The 14,591-nt window shown below is 40.9% G+C and overlaps 1 long non-coding RNA gene across 1 annotated transcript in view; it reads left to right on the top strand.

Moving 5' to 3' along the window:
• Window positions 1–14,334, top strand: part of LOC129107687 (uncharacterized) — a 96,769-nt gene extending 82,435 nt beyond the window's left edge. The window contains exons 3-4 of the long non-coding RNA XR_008531912.1: window positions 1,942–1,997; window positions 13,881–14,334. This is a non-coding gene — a long non-coding RNA (uncharacterized LOC129107687). The remainder of the gene's footprint in view (window positions 1–1,941; window positions 1,998–13,880) is intronic.
• Window positions 14,335–14,591: the final 257 nt, after the last annotated feature.

A 14,591-nucleotide genomic window follows, 5' to 3' on the forward strand; every position in this document is an offset into this window, starting at 1 on the left:
TACTAACCTGCTAAAACAGGACAGGAATTCACAGCTTTGTCCTATTAAATGCCTGCAGCTCTTAACACTCTCTTTCCTCTCTTTTCTTCTGGGTTATCTATTATTTCTTCTTTATCTTGCCTCTATCTGTGATGATCTGAAACATTTCTGTCAACATTGTGTGCCTGTGTGTTTTCATGCATTCATACGTCGGTGTGTGCGCTGACACCTGTGAAGGAACATCTGTCTGGTCATGCTATAGCGAGGGACAAACAGAGAGGGGGAGTTCTTAACAGGCCTCAAATAAACCGCTTCACAAAGGGAAGCTGGGAGGACACTAAAATCTGCCCAGTTAACCTGGGCTTGAAAAGATAGATGAACTTCTTTGAACAAACGCAGAGGAGACTAAAGAGTTGCCTGAAAGTTTCTCGCAGTCTTTACTTGGGTGGCGACGATACAGGCTGTTTGCTGAGGCTTTGGACTGACTCACAAATCAAAGTGTCTGTCAGAATGGAGAGATTAGGGAGTCAGAATAGGTCTCGGATTCTACCTGCACCCTTTTCTCTTTGTTATCACCCACCTGGATGAGCTGTTAGCATTGCGTAACATGTGCGCCAACAAACAAACACAAGCAGACGCTCACACAACAGGGAGAAACTTTCTAATACCCTGATAAAAGGCAGCTGTTCATCTTCTGCTCCAGAACTGAAGATGCCCAGGGAAGGCTGTTTGAAGCACTAATGAGTGTGGCATTGTTCATGGGAGATTCCCCTTCCACTGAGGCATTCGGCTGCACTCAGTGTGGCCCATCCCAGCGTCTGCTGTCATCTCAGGACACGACACAGACCTGCTAGCTGGTAGTACACTGTCAGCACATTCATGCATTAAAGGGAGAGAAAGAGAGCGATGGATGTACGCAAAGAAAGTACATAAAGAAAGGGGAAGTTGCAGAAACTCTGCAGGTGCTGTGAGATTTGTCATTCATCATTTGTAATAAATATTATCAGATGGCATTAGATTGGTTTTGATATCGTTACAGCACAAAGCTACAGGCAAGTCAGGTTCTACTGAAGTAAATTTCCTGCTGTGGTTGTCTTACATTTGTTTATCAGGAAGCGAAGTCACTGATGTGCTCTGCCAGGAGCTCAGGTTTCAAAGACTTTCTGGATAATGGAAGACGTTTAAAAAGCCATCTCAGACAATGCAGGATCTTAATTCCTGGATGTCTTTGCTCTCATTCATCTGATCCCATTTCCTGACTTCTGATGATTGAGGGATCTAATTCAAACCTCGCTGCTTTTCACCTGCTTTGTATTGCCGCTGTATTCAGTGTGTTTGAACAAAATTTAAAAAAAGGAAAGAATCATCTTATGAGAGCAGCATGGCTCTTATAAGATGATCTCTAGGGGGAAAGTACGAGATTACACCTGATAGGAAGGAGACTTAAGCATTAAGTCAACTGGCTCCTTTGGGAAATAATCCGCTTTTCTCATTCAAGTCATTGTGATGAGTGATAAGGCCCCAAGTGCGTATAAGAGGAGAAGACAAAAATTGGATAGTAACCCAGCATCTGTTCTCATGTTACATGAAACCAATATTATGAGATTTAGTTCCATGTGATGAGGCAAACTTTTGCATTATTGTGTTTTCATTGAGGATTTTTTTTTTTGTACAGCCCAGTGCTAGAAATGTCACATTTACTTAAACTGTTTAACAGGTCTTTGGCAAGTATGACACATAAAAAAATTATTTTCTCAATAATGAGAATGTGTCAGAGCTTATTTTATCTGACTGTCAGTAATAGGAATTTCCAATCTGTAATCAAATTGTATGACAACTTATTATTCAAAGAACTAAGCCACAGCCTGTCACAAGCAACCTTTTTGTGTGCCATTTTTTTTAAAATAATCATCCTCATCACTCCGACTGTCTTCATACTTGACTGCATATTGTGTCTTCTAGGAATGGATCCTAACAGTGGGATTTACTCAGGACTAGCTTCGGGGAGGTGATTTCAGGTAAGACAACTTATCTTTTGTGTTTCTCTGAGCTTACGTGAGCCGCTGATTCATGTTCATGATTCATGTGCCTTATTTCTGTGTTTGAGCTCGCTGGATCTAAAGCAAAACTGGCCTGAATTAATCATATTGTGAATGACTCACCAGCCCTGAATAAGCAGACACAAGATATGTCAGATGGCCCTCGCCTGTGTGTCAGAGAATGTATATGTCCTGAAACATTACGCGGCTGTGTAACAAAGATACGGATGCTACATTACAGAGGAAAGAATCAATTAGATGTTTTGGAAATGCCTCCAGAAGACAGTATAGATGTGCTAGTGAATAAGCCTGCTATCCCCAGATGCCATCTCTGTTAACAGCAGATTGTAGCGCTGCTGGGCTTGTAGTTTTGTTTTGATTGAAACCAGTCTCGCTGGCTTGTCTGTCTTACGCAGGAGCCCAAAGAGCTTTCTTCTGCCTGCTTATAGTCTTCTTCTGTTGTTTCTGAAAAAAAAAAAAAAAAAAAAACTTTATGAGGGAGTAGTGGAAATGTTTGCTCATTACACTCTTACTGATCTTACTTTAGAAATGAAACTTAATGTAGCTGGGATTAGCCTGCCTGCAGTTATGCTGATGTTGACATTTGTTTCACAATCACATGTTTGAGTAGTTACTTGACTAATGTCATATTGGTCCGGGTTACCCAGTTCATGGCTGCTGTTGTAGACCATTGTCTATTCTCGGACTTGCTGCAGGTGTATTAATCCCTGATAGTGGGAAATAGAATTAGCTTTCAGTGAGGAAAAGGTCAGCAGAGAATCTATTATTGACCTTGTCATCTTCAGTATCACAGTGATATGATACCACTACTGTGTCTTTCTCTGCCATCGAAACCACACAAGCATGGATTCCTGTAAATGTTAGCTTTAGGTGGTTTCTCTGCTTCTGTCATTTAGCACTCAATGACTGAACTGCTTTTTAACCTGCTAATCAAATGTCTTTGGCTGTAAAAAAACAAAAAGAAAAAAACAAAACCTAGTGTTTCACATGATGTCAATGCATGTTTAGAGGAGGTGGGGTTCATCAGAAATTGTTAATTGATATCTGGGGGAAATTGAGCTATGTTACAGTATAGTATAGTTATAGGAAAAATATAAAATGAGTATGTAAAAATGTGTACATTATACAACACAACATTAATAAAAATAGAAATATGTAATGTGTAAATTATGTTAATGCTGAAAAATAGGTCTATGATTAAATTCAAATCCATGTGAATGTATGGCCTGAAATTTAGAAGACCCAGATTACTTGACAACCCTCTCCTTTTTCAATACTCGGTTTTTGCGTTCTGAGGACACGAAGCACTTGATAAAACAACTTATATATCATATTTGATATCTTTCAAATGTATTTTACATAGAAATGAAATGCAAAAATCCACAAAAACACACCTCTTAAAAATGAAGAAAATCAACAGCCCGTTATTGTTTATAATTAAATGTTACCTCCTCAAAGAGAGTGAGCAATAAACAGTGCAAATCAGTAACAAACCATTAACATCTCTCGTAGAAGCAGCCGGTGGAGATGCCTTCACAAGTCACGAGTGTTGCTATTCTGCTCATAGTGATAGTCAGAGAGTGCGAGAGGCAATTAAAAGTCCAAAACACGTCAACGTCACAACGCAACTGCACGCTATAAGGAAGAGAAAGCACAATAATCAGAAATGGAGAGTATTGGATGTGTCATGATGTTGATGTCTGTTCCTCAAACATACCACTACCCCTGTATTTTCATATGTAATCTTCAGGGGGAAATACATTTTTATAAAATCTTAGACCTGACATTTAATCCGGTGTTATTAAATACGTTGATGATACTATAATGATTTGCATATCCCTTTGGATTGGTTGGTGGTATTCCCTGTTGACTTGCACATCATTTCTCTACAGATGTTGTCACACACAGGGTTGGTTTTGTTTCATCAAACACAAAAGGATTGGGTTGATAAGTGACCATTAAAAGAACAGCTCACTCATAAACACTTTCTTAATTCTAAATGGGCGCTCTATGTGAGAGTGAAACAGAAAATGCATGCAATGTAGTCCAGTATGACAGAGCATTCCTGGGTCAAGTGGCTGCTCTCAGGGTGACTCGACACTTTTGACACGTGGTTGGCTGTTCAGCAGCAGCAGAACACTTGTGTTCACAACGTTTGCCTGTTAGGATTAGCGTTGTGCAGCTGCTCTGCTCCTCACAGCTTACCGAAACCGGGACGATTGGAGCTCACTAGACCTCTTTGCAACAAGTCATTAAATCACTCTAACGCACAAAGTTTTGAGTTATTGTCATCGATAGGTGTAACACAAGGGGTTTTGTGCAGATTATCTCTCAGCAGTGGTGGAATGTAACTAAGTAAATTTACTTAAGTACTGTACTTAAGTGGGAATGCTAGGTACTTGTACTTAACTTGAGTATAACCATTTAATGAAACTTTATACGTAAACTCAACTTCAATTTAGAGGCATATATTCTGCTTTTTACTCTTCCCTACTCGTTTCATCCCCTCCCTGTCCGGTGAAAACAATGCATCTCTAAATGTGTTGATTTTGAATGTTTGTGATAAACTGAAGGATGAAGTGTTCATTATGTGTTGATAACCTGCTCATACTTCTTAAGCTAAATAGACTGCTGGAAAATGTATTGCAACAAAGCTGAAAACAGAGCTGTTTGACTGAGCTCATGAAAAGATGACTATTTAGAGATATGTGGTTTAAACAGGTCAGTGACGCTACAAACATATTATCTCATAGATCTTGATGCAGTGCTGTAGTTTAAACTACCCAACAGTATATGAAGGAGTTCAAATCAGCTCAGCCTTAAACATCTACACTAGTAAATAATAATAACAATAATTTTACTGCACGAGTACTTTTACTTTAAGTACATTAAGCAGTTAAGAATACTGGCATACCTTTACTTGATTTTGCATTTCGGACTTTTCTTTTATAGAGAATTTTTTCAAAGTGGGTTTTTAGTTAGTTTACTTAAGTGAAGGATCTGAATACTTTTTCCACCACTGGTTGTAAGAATGAGTGTATACTACATGCAGATTACTTCACTCCTTCTCAACTTGATTACTGGAAATGCACGCCATCAGCACACTGCTAACAAGGGCCGGTTGATGCACAATATAGTGATAATATCATCCATCATTGCATCACTTTGGAGCTTTTTTAAAACACTGATAAGAAGATATTTGATATCTAACTAAATGGAATTAAACCTTCGGTATTATCTCCCTTTTTTTGTTGGTCGCAGTTTTGACTCGGTAACTGAAGGTATGATCAATGAGATCCTGTCTTCTAGGGTAGGCCCTTGTTTTTCTTCATGTTCATGTTCTGGAGCCAAACAGAGGAAACATCTGCTTTACTGCTGTTCTAACTGCTCCAGATCTCCAGACACACACACACACACACACACACACACACACACACACACACACACACACACACACACACACACACACACACACACACACACACACACACACACACACACACAAACACACAGGAGGGCCTAGTGGTTGGGCCCGCCAAAGGAAGAGTGTTACTCCACAAAGCACACATGCATTGATAATTATGCACACACACACACACACACACACACACACACACACACACACACACACACACACACACACACACACACACACACACACACACACACACACACACACACACACACACACACACAGATGCTGCCTGTCTTCCTCTCATCCTCATCCTGTCTCAACCACTGTGCAGTTTGTCCTCCACCGTCTCTGCCACCAGGACCTGCTCTGACAGCTGCTCTGGCATCCAAATCTATCTGTCCCGTTTTCTGTCCGTCCTTATATTGGTCTGTCTGTTCTCTGTCTGTTCTCTGTCTGTTCTCTGTCTGTTCTCTGTCTACCTCAACAAGCAAGCATTTCACTGATTGATTCAACATTCGCCCTAACAAGTAAAAATTCTCCAAAATATAATATAAAGTTGTAGTTAGAGATTTACACAAACAAAACAATAGCAACAAAATAAGTGGCCTACACATGTTGCCCAATAATGGGCAAATACTAAATATTAGATAAGAAAATGAAAAGAAAAAAATAACAAATACAGAAACAAGCATACTCTGGTACAGGAAATAAACAGAAGTTACAAAAACAAATTTCAAAGACTAAGCAGATACCATGATGAAGGACAAAGAATAAAATTAAATAAAAATATTCCAGGGTTTAAAAGCGTTGTGTGATGCGTGACTGTTTTATGTTTAGTTTCTTTCTGAGCATTGATATTGTGTATATAATGTAATTATACATATAATTATACATATAAGTAATCACTGATACTGTAGCTGTGTTGTCACTGTTTTGTACCTGGAGGGTTCAGGCAAATTCAGCAAATCCTCCAAAATAAAAGACATATTATGTTGGTTGGAAGTTTCTTCCAAAGTTACCTACCTGAACAGACAGTATCGTTCCTCGTTGCCTTAAAAAAGTTATTCGTATGAGCATTTTTCTCATACGAAGGGTCTGGTTAAATTTAAAATCATAAAGTATGGGATTAATGGTAATGACAGATTTTGGTTTGGGTTAAAAATAACTGCCTTGTTAAGGTTAGGAAAAGATAGTTGATTAAAAGTCATGATTAAAAGAAACCAACGTCATCTGTTAAAAGGAAAGCAATCACGAACGATGGTCTCTTGCGGTTTTACAGTGTTATAACAACATCGTACTACTTCCGCTATTGCTGCGGCGAGACAACTTTCATTACTCACACAGCCTCTAGGGGTCCTTGTCAGGTAATCGTCGGCATTTGAAGAAATGACCGCTGCCGTTATTTTTCTAGCAAGGACAGTATCAACAAATCGTATTTAGAACGATCAGACAGCGCTTGCGAAGATTAAAATGATCCCTAGAGATCAGGAAACAGTCCTGGGAAGAGAGAGGCGGCAACAATGACTGTTTGTTGGTGCTACAGGCGATCCGACTCTGACTCTATAATGTCTCGCCATCACTGAGACACAGAAATAGCCCTTGTGTGGGCCCTTTCAAAATTGTAGAATAATAACCCTCGTCACCCAAAAGGGAAAAGGCAAGGTCTGTCCTTCCCAGACATTATGGTGGGAAGAATCGATGACTTCCTCCATGGTTCTCCCTCAGGGGACAGGGGGACAACGTCTCACTGGTATTAATAGTCGTCCTCTGATAAGCCGGCCAGTAAGCTGTCTGGTGGTGTCACAGCCTTTCGTCTCTTTGTGAGAACGTCTTGTTATAGCATCAAATAACTCTTATAGAATATACATTCCCTTGCCTTCCTGTTTTTGTTCAGCTCCATGCGCTTCACTGTACATCACAACCTTTTTACTATACAATGGGGGACACTTGAGTCCCATCAGTAGATACTTGACACTGCATCTTTGACAGTTCTCTGTTCAGCTCTCTGTTGGTGCTGCGATGCTGCCCGCTGCCCCAGAGCTGTGTTACTACTGGAGCCTTGTGTCGTAAAATACTGGGAGCAAAGGTGATATGCCTCCCTCATTGACACGGCTGTGGCACATGAGGTAGAGCGCTTGTCCCGTAACCACAAGGTTGGTGGTTCAAACCCCTCTACCGGCAACATGCCGAGGTGTCCTTGAGCAAGACACCTAACCCCAAGTTGCTCCCCGGGCGCTTCATTGCAGCCCACTGCTCCTCCGGGATGGGTTAAATGCAGAGAAATAATTTCCCCATTGTGGGACTAATAAAGGCTTAATTATTATTATTATTATTATTATTATTATTATTATTATTATCCTGAATGGCAGGTTGTATGTTTGCCTCAGGGCCAGACAAGCCATTCACCCCAACACATTGGTCACAAAAGGAGCTGTAAAAACAGCCACTTAGCCTTTCGATTAGCTCATTGTTTCTGAAAGAACAGGAAACATCATGTAACACTTTAGTATATAAGAAAAAGAGTTGTGCTGGGGGAATGTTTTGAAAAAAAATCTGAGTTTTTAAAGACATGTTTAGAAACAATGGGGTGGTTAAATTGAGACATGATTTGTGCCTATTGAATAGATTTTTTGTGTGTGTGTGTGTCTTGACTTCTCAAAGAGTTATTTTTTCATTCTCAGCTGGTTTGATAGCCTCAATGCCCCAAATAGGTTCTCTGAAAGGAGAGCATGGGAAAAATAGCTGCCGTTGTGGAAACTGCTGGGAAAAGGCTGAGTTCTCATTGGTGGCATTGTGGGATGTGAGTGAGCTGAGAAAAGCTGTTCTGCTCCCTCTGAGAGGGAGAAAACATGGAAACGTGCACCAAAAAAAAAGCCCAGAGATTAGTCCGGACCACGCAGAGCTAACTGACTGCAGTTAATGCTCAGTTGCCTTCGCTTCACTGAGAAGATGAGAGTTGGATGGTCAGTGACAGTGGCAGTGGGTGTGGTGAGGTGGGCATGGTTGCTACTCTTGTTTTGCAGTCGTCCGCCTCAGCCCATTTAAAATCCCCTGATGTCGGCGTGAGCAGTGGCGGCCTACATACCGACATACCAGGCTGATAGCTGCCGGCCCATTAGCGAGGCCCAAGTCGTGTAGCCCACCCAGGGCTGCTGACCCTCGCCTGCCCACCTTCTGCCTTTCCTGCCCAGCCCTGGCTCTGGATCAGAGGTAGGCCACACGTCGGGGGACAAGGCTAATGATGGCCGCAACCATGCCATCCCTTTCATGCCGCAACCCAAGAGTACAATTTTGGCTAATGCTATTTCCTGCAGATAAGATGCAAACGAGCTCCTTTTTACTTCTTCTTCCTCATCAGAGAATTGGAAGGGTAGGGCGAGCGGTGGTAGAACATGCAATTAAGTCCATGCTTTGTTTCATCATCAGCTGGTTGTGTTTTGCTCAGCTCCACTCTAGCTACCACGCCTGCTGTCACATTGCGTTCATTTGAAATATCAGAGAAGTCATTAATGAAGGGGAATCAGTGGAATGAAATAAAGATTGGCAGCTTAATGTGCACAGATCTGTTTTTTTCATATCGAACCATTTTGCCCTCCATCAGTCCCTAAGTGGCTTAATCAAGGCTTTGATACGAGATTATTTTACTCACCCAAGACCTTCTAAATTGTTTCCAGCCATAAAGGAGATTGTTTGAGATATTCATGCTATGTGGAAATGTTCTCCTGTTTACCCCTCTGTGGTCACATATTATCTTTCTTTTTTTCTTTTTCTAAGATTTAGTCAAAAATAGCTAAATAAATCAAAGTTCGGATTTATTTTTTAATATAAAACACCCAGGATAAAAAAAAACAGAACCCTTATCCATTTATGTCCCAATGCATTCAAAAGTCAATGTGTTCTATGCTGGAAAACGACACAAGGCTATGCAGCTGGCAATTATCAAGGTCCTCTTCTGAGGAGCCCAACTTTTTTTCAAACATAAAGAGTGTTTTTTGCTACAAAGGCATTTTTTAAAATCAGATTTTACCTGTTTTACCTGACACAAATAAATTCCTACATTGTTTTTTGAAAAAACTTTGTGGTGGCATAGATAAGTAAGTCAGTTCGTAAATTAAGAAGAAATATCATCTCCAACCATATAAGTGAGATCATCTTTATGGCTACTGATACATCATTGACAGGACCGATGTTCTCGCTAGAAGTTATGTTATCAATTGTGAATGAACCCAAAACACAAATATAGGCAGACAATCAACCTCAACCTCATTGTCTTGCTATAAATTAGCAACTAACGATTTTTTGATAATCGATTAATCTGTCGATTATTACTTTGCTTAAAGCAGGGTTTTTTTAACGTTTCATTCTTCACTGTTTTGTACAAGGCTTGGGAAATATATGTTTCTTTTACTTATTCTCTATTTTTTGTTAATCTTAATCTTTTTTTATTTTGCTTATTTATTTTAGCATTTACTGTCTTTTTATTGTTTAATTGTATTGTCTATTTGCAATTTTTTTTAATGTGTTGCATTTTTATCATTTTATTTTTGTAAAAGCTCTTTGACCTTTCAAATGAAAAATGCTCCATAGAAAAGTTGCATTATTATTACATTTGATCAGATATTGCTTAAGTTTCTGTTGTAAAAAATGTAAGGATTCGCTTTAGACTGTCTCTGATTAATGGTATTAAATATTCTAAAAACTCCACGACTTTACGTTTTACTCAAATGTACTTTTACCCAATTTCAGCTAATTAGTGTTAGCTAAATCTGCAGTCTCTGGTAGAGTTGTGTTCGTTTTGACGGTCAAACCACATTTTCAGGTTAATTTAATAACAAATATAGCTGACAGAAAAACCTTTCGTCGTTTTTTTCTCCATTTTGTGATGGATCAATGTAGCTGGGCGTTATCTTTAACAAGCATTAGCTTTAGAATATCAGGAGAAACATTGATCCATCACAAAACAGAGAGAAAACAGGCTAAGTGTTTTGTTTGTTTTTAAATTAGAACCTGCAAATATTAAAAGTGCCCCTGCACTATATCCTCTGTATCGTTGTATATGTTTATTTCAGAGATAAAGAAGACAGCGTCATTTCCTGTTATTCATCACATGAGAGTGGCATTGGCTGGCTTTAATGACGTTTGAAACTGTACAGTTTTGCTGTTGTGCTATCTGTCACTGCTGTGTACATCTGTAGAGAGAGAGAGAAAAAGCCTGAAATCTACAAAAAAATGTGTTTCCTGCTTCAAGAATATACGTCATAAGGCCAGCTGACTACAGTGAGTGTGATTGTGGATCTGTTTGGCATCTGGTATCATCCCTCTGCCTGTCTCTGTCTTGCTCTCTCTGTTTGAGGACAACGGTGTCGTCAGAGGGGATGCGTGACGGCAGGCATGGTCTGAGCAGAGCGCACACATCCGTCCACGTGCCCCTCTGATCCCAATCATTCATAAATTCAGCCAGAGAGATTTGTATCCACCATCCGCCCTGCTGTGTCTGTGTTTTTTATGTCCCCCACCTCCCTTTGGCTATTAGGCAGGAATGACATGTCACAGTAAATACGCATCTTTCATCTTGCTCTGGCATCTCTTACATTTTCTTTTCGTTTTTTATCTCAATCATTTGGTTTGTTTCTGCTTGACTGGTTTCATCTTTTCTATCAGATGTTCTGTCAATACTTTCTCATCTATTTTCCCTCCAGCTTCAGTCTTGCCAACAAAAAAAGCAGTGACATTTCCCCTCAGTCATTTAGCCCAGATTCAACACTGCAGGCAGGCAGGCAGGCAGGCAGGCAGGCAGGCAGGCGGTGTGGAGGCCATAACTTACCAGAATGTAAATAGAGCAGTGTTTTTCACATTACTTCACCGCTTATTTTTAGTAGCTGAACAAGAGCAGGCAAGGGTGTGCCTCTTCGAGCCCCGACTGTAAGTCTTATCAGCTGAATACACAGAAAAAAAACGTGAGAAATCGTAAATCAAACAAAACAATGATGACACAATACAGGAAGTGATGTATTGACTTATGGTTTAAGTTTAAACTGTGACTGGCAGACAATTGCTACGACGATAATGCCACAATCAAATAATTCAAACAAGATGGTAGAAGTGAAAATGAAAGCGATTGATTTGTTGACCGTCTCGGTACTTGCAAACATGACAAAGGTTCTCAAAATGTGGGGGAGGTCACAAAGTGGTCGTGCCAAATAAATAGAAATGAATTACTGGACCTGGTTTATCCCTACATCTGACAACAACTACACAAACAAAAGACCTAACATGCTTATCTAAAAAAATGTACTTCGCCAAAATTAATGCAGAGGTGGCACCAGCCAATAATTCATTTTTGTATGAAAAATGTAAAGGGTACCAAAACTCAGCTTTTGTCCTGAACCTCTCATCACATAACTTTTTCTACTATTCTTTACAATTTTTCTAACGTAGTACAACAACAGCTCAGACAGGCTAAGACCAGTGACAGTCTGGTGTCTTTAAGAATGAGGTTCCCCTATAGAAAAACAGTCAATTAAGTTTCCAAACTTTCACCCAGGAAACTGCTGTTTGTGTCCTGTGTGAGACCAAAAGCCAACATTTAATTATTTTTATCCTTGATGTTTTACTAAACATTACCAAGTATTTTTGTTGGAGTTTTGTTTTTATTTAATTCACAATGTTAACCAGGTATTGAGAACTGCGACCATAATCCGAGAGGAAAATTATTTTAGCTGGAAACGTAATTGAAAATGGAGTTTAGTTGTATGAGAACCAATTTTTTTCTTGGAAACAGGGTTGGCAGAGAACAAAGAAGTTGTGAACTCTGAAGGCTTGTTCCTTTTATTGAGTGCCCCAAATGAGTATGAACCAGCTTGAAGAACGAGGGAACCAATGAGCGACATGAAAGGGCTGCTCAGGTGGAAACCAATCATGTTGTTAGCACCTGGAGAGAAAACAGGGGAGCGGAACAGAAAGAAAAACAGGACGGAAGAAAAACACACACACAACAGGCACTTTGCCCTTGCCTGGCACGTAACACACTACTGGGGCAGCTTTTTTAAACATAGGGAAAGAATGTTGTCTTGCTGTCTGTGCTTTTATCTTTCTCTCTGACAGTCTGCTCACGCACTCAAGGTGTATTTTCATTTTAGCGTGGAAGTTTAGCATATTATTTGTGCAGTTTTTATGCAGTCTTAAGTTATTAGCTTTTATAGGGCATATTACTTATATAGGTTTTATATCATGTACTCCAGCCAAAAAATGAACATCCATAGCAGGGTCAAAGCACAAGCTAAGCCACAAGTCAGTTCAGCAGTTTGCTCAAAAGCTCCTCAGCAGCGTTCTTCAGTCGTAGCTGCCAGCCATTCCTCGATTACTGGTGCTCACACCTTCCCTTTACTTCCAGGGATCAAATCAGTAACACCAGTCTGTTCAAGCAGAGTCTGCATGTGCAGCAGTGAGGAAGCTAATTGGTGTACAGTGGCTTTGTCTCACTGCCTGGCAGTCTTCCTCCCAGCCACCCCTCTGCTCACATCAGGAAATGTCTTTTTCCAACTCGTTCTCTGATGCACTTAATTCCACCCTGCTCTCCAGCAACAAAGCCAAAAGCACTGTTGCTAGCTTTCCTCCAGCATTCACCGTCTTACGCCACCACTTTTACTGCTCAGCAAAATCTGCTAGGTGATGCTGTAGCCCGTTCTCACGCTGCATAGTTGAGGTGTTGTTTTCTCAACTGATCGGACGTCACGTAAGTTTTCACACACAGAAAAATGGATGAAAGCAGTCTAGGTTGCAGTCTTTGCATGTGCATATGTGTTTGTGTGCATGGGCTGATATGCGTGTTGTGAGGAAAAGAAGTGCTAAACCCTCCATGTTCAGCGCAGTCACTGAACATGATGACTCAGTCGAATTTCCACTGAGGTAAGCTGTCACTCTCTGCTGAACAGTGAACTCACATAGGCATTGAGTCACACACACACACACACACACACACACACACACACACACACACACACACACACACACACACACACACACACACACACACACACACACACACACACCATCAAATGTCCCCAACTACCTTACCGGCCAGCTAGAATTATATGCTGAATATTTTCAATTAAGCCATAAATAAATACAACAGAGCACAAATCTCTCCCTCTCTTTGATGATCTTGGTGCAGAGCCATAGACGCCTACACACACACACACACACACACACACACACACACACACACACACACACACACACACACACACACACACACACACACACACACACACACACACACACACACACTTGCGCTTGGCCTTGTCCCTGTCCAAACAGCCCTTCTATAGTGAGAGGCTCCATTGGAGTGGATCAGCTCCAGCTAAGACACCCTTTCACACTTCCTCCCTCCCTTTCTCCAAACCCTCCCTCCTGTGTGACCACAGGGCCTTCCTTCCTTCCTTCCTTCCTTCCTCCTGACACAGAGGCCTGGGGGAGTCGCAGGGGAGTCAGGATGGCCGGATGTGCGACCGATCAGACACACAGACGGACCGACCGACAAGGAACAGACACGCGGACAGGAGGATGCTGCTGCTACTGAAGACTTTGGGCTTGATTTTTCTTCCCATCCGGAGCTACAAGGAGAATGACATCATTCCTGTTTTGATAGGACAACAGGAAGGTGGTGGGAGACGGAGAGCAGCGGGGTGTGTGGGTGAGAGCATGAAGGCGAATGAGGATACAGAAGGAAAAGTGTTGATCAGAGAAGAGGCAGCGTTATGATCATCACAGTGGCTGTATATTTGCTTTCAGGTCGGCAGGACGCTTCGATGTACCCCATGGCCTTTTTTTTTTTATATTTGCCTAGATTTTTCCCACTCTTCCGCCTCCTTCTGTATCAAATCCAGCGATAAAATCAATAAAGTTCATTAAGAAAGCTATATTGACCCCAAACGAGTTCATTACGAGGCGTAGAGTTTGCGGGCGTGGGCCTGCATCTCACACAGGAAGAGCCACGTCTGTACAAAGTAACCTCTCGTCTTAGTGTACAGCTCTTTACCTGCACGCTATCTCTACAGAAAGACTCATATGACACTTTGTAGTTTCAGAGCACTTCTTCTCAATGGGGGACAGTCATTTTCTTCACAATCCTCTGG

Source organism: Anoplopoma fimbria, chromosome 19 (assembly GCF_027596085.1).
Source record: "Anoplopoma fimbria isolate UVic2021 breed Golden Eagle Sablefish chromosome 19, Afim_UVic_2022, whole genome shotgun sequence".
Lineage (NCBI taxonomy): Eukaryota > Metazoa > Chordata > Actinopteri > Perciformes > Anoplopomatidae > Anoplopoma > Anoplopoma fimbria.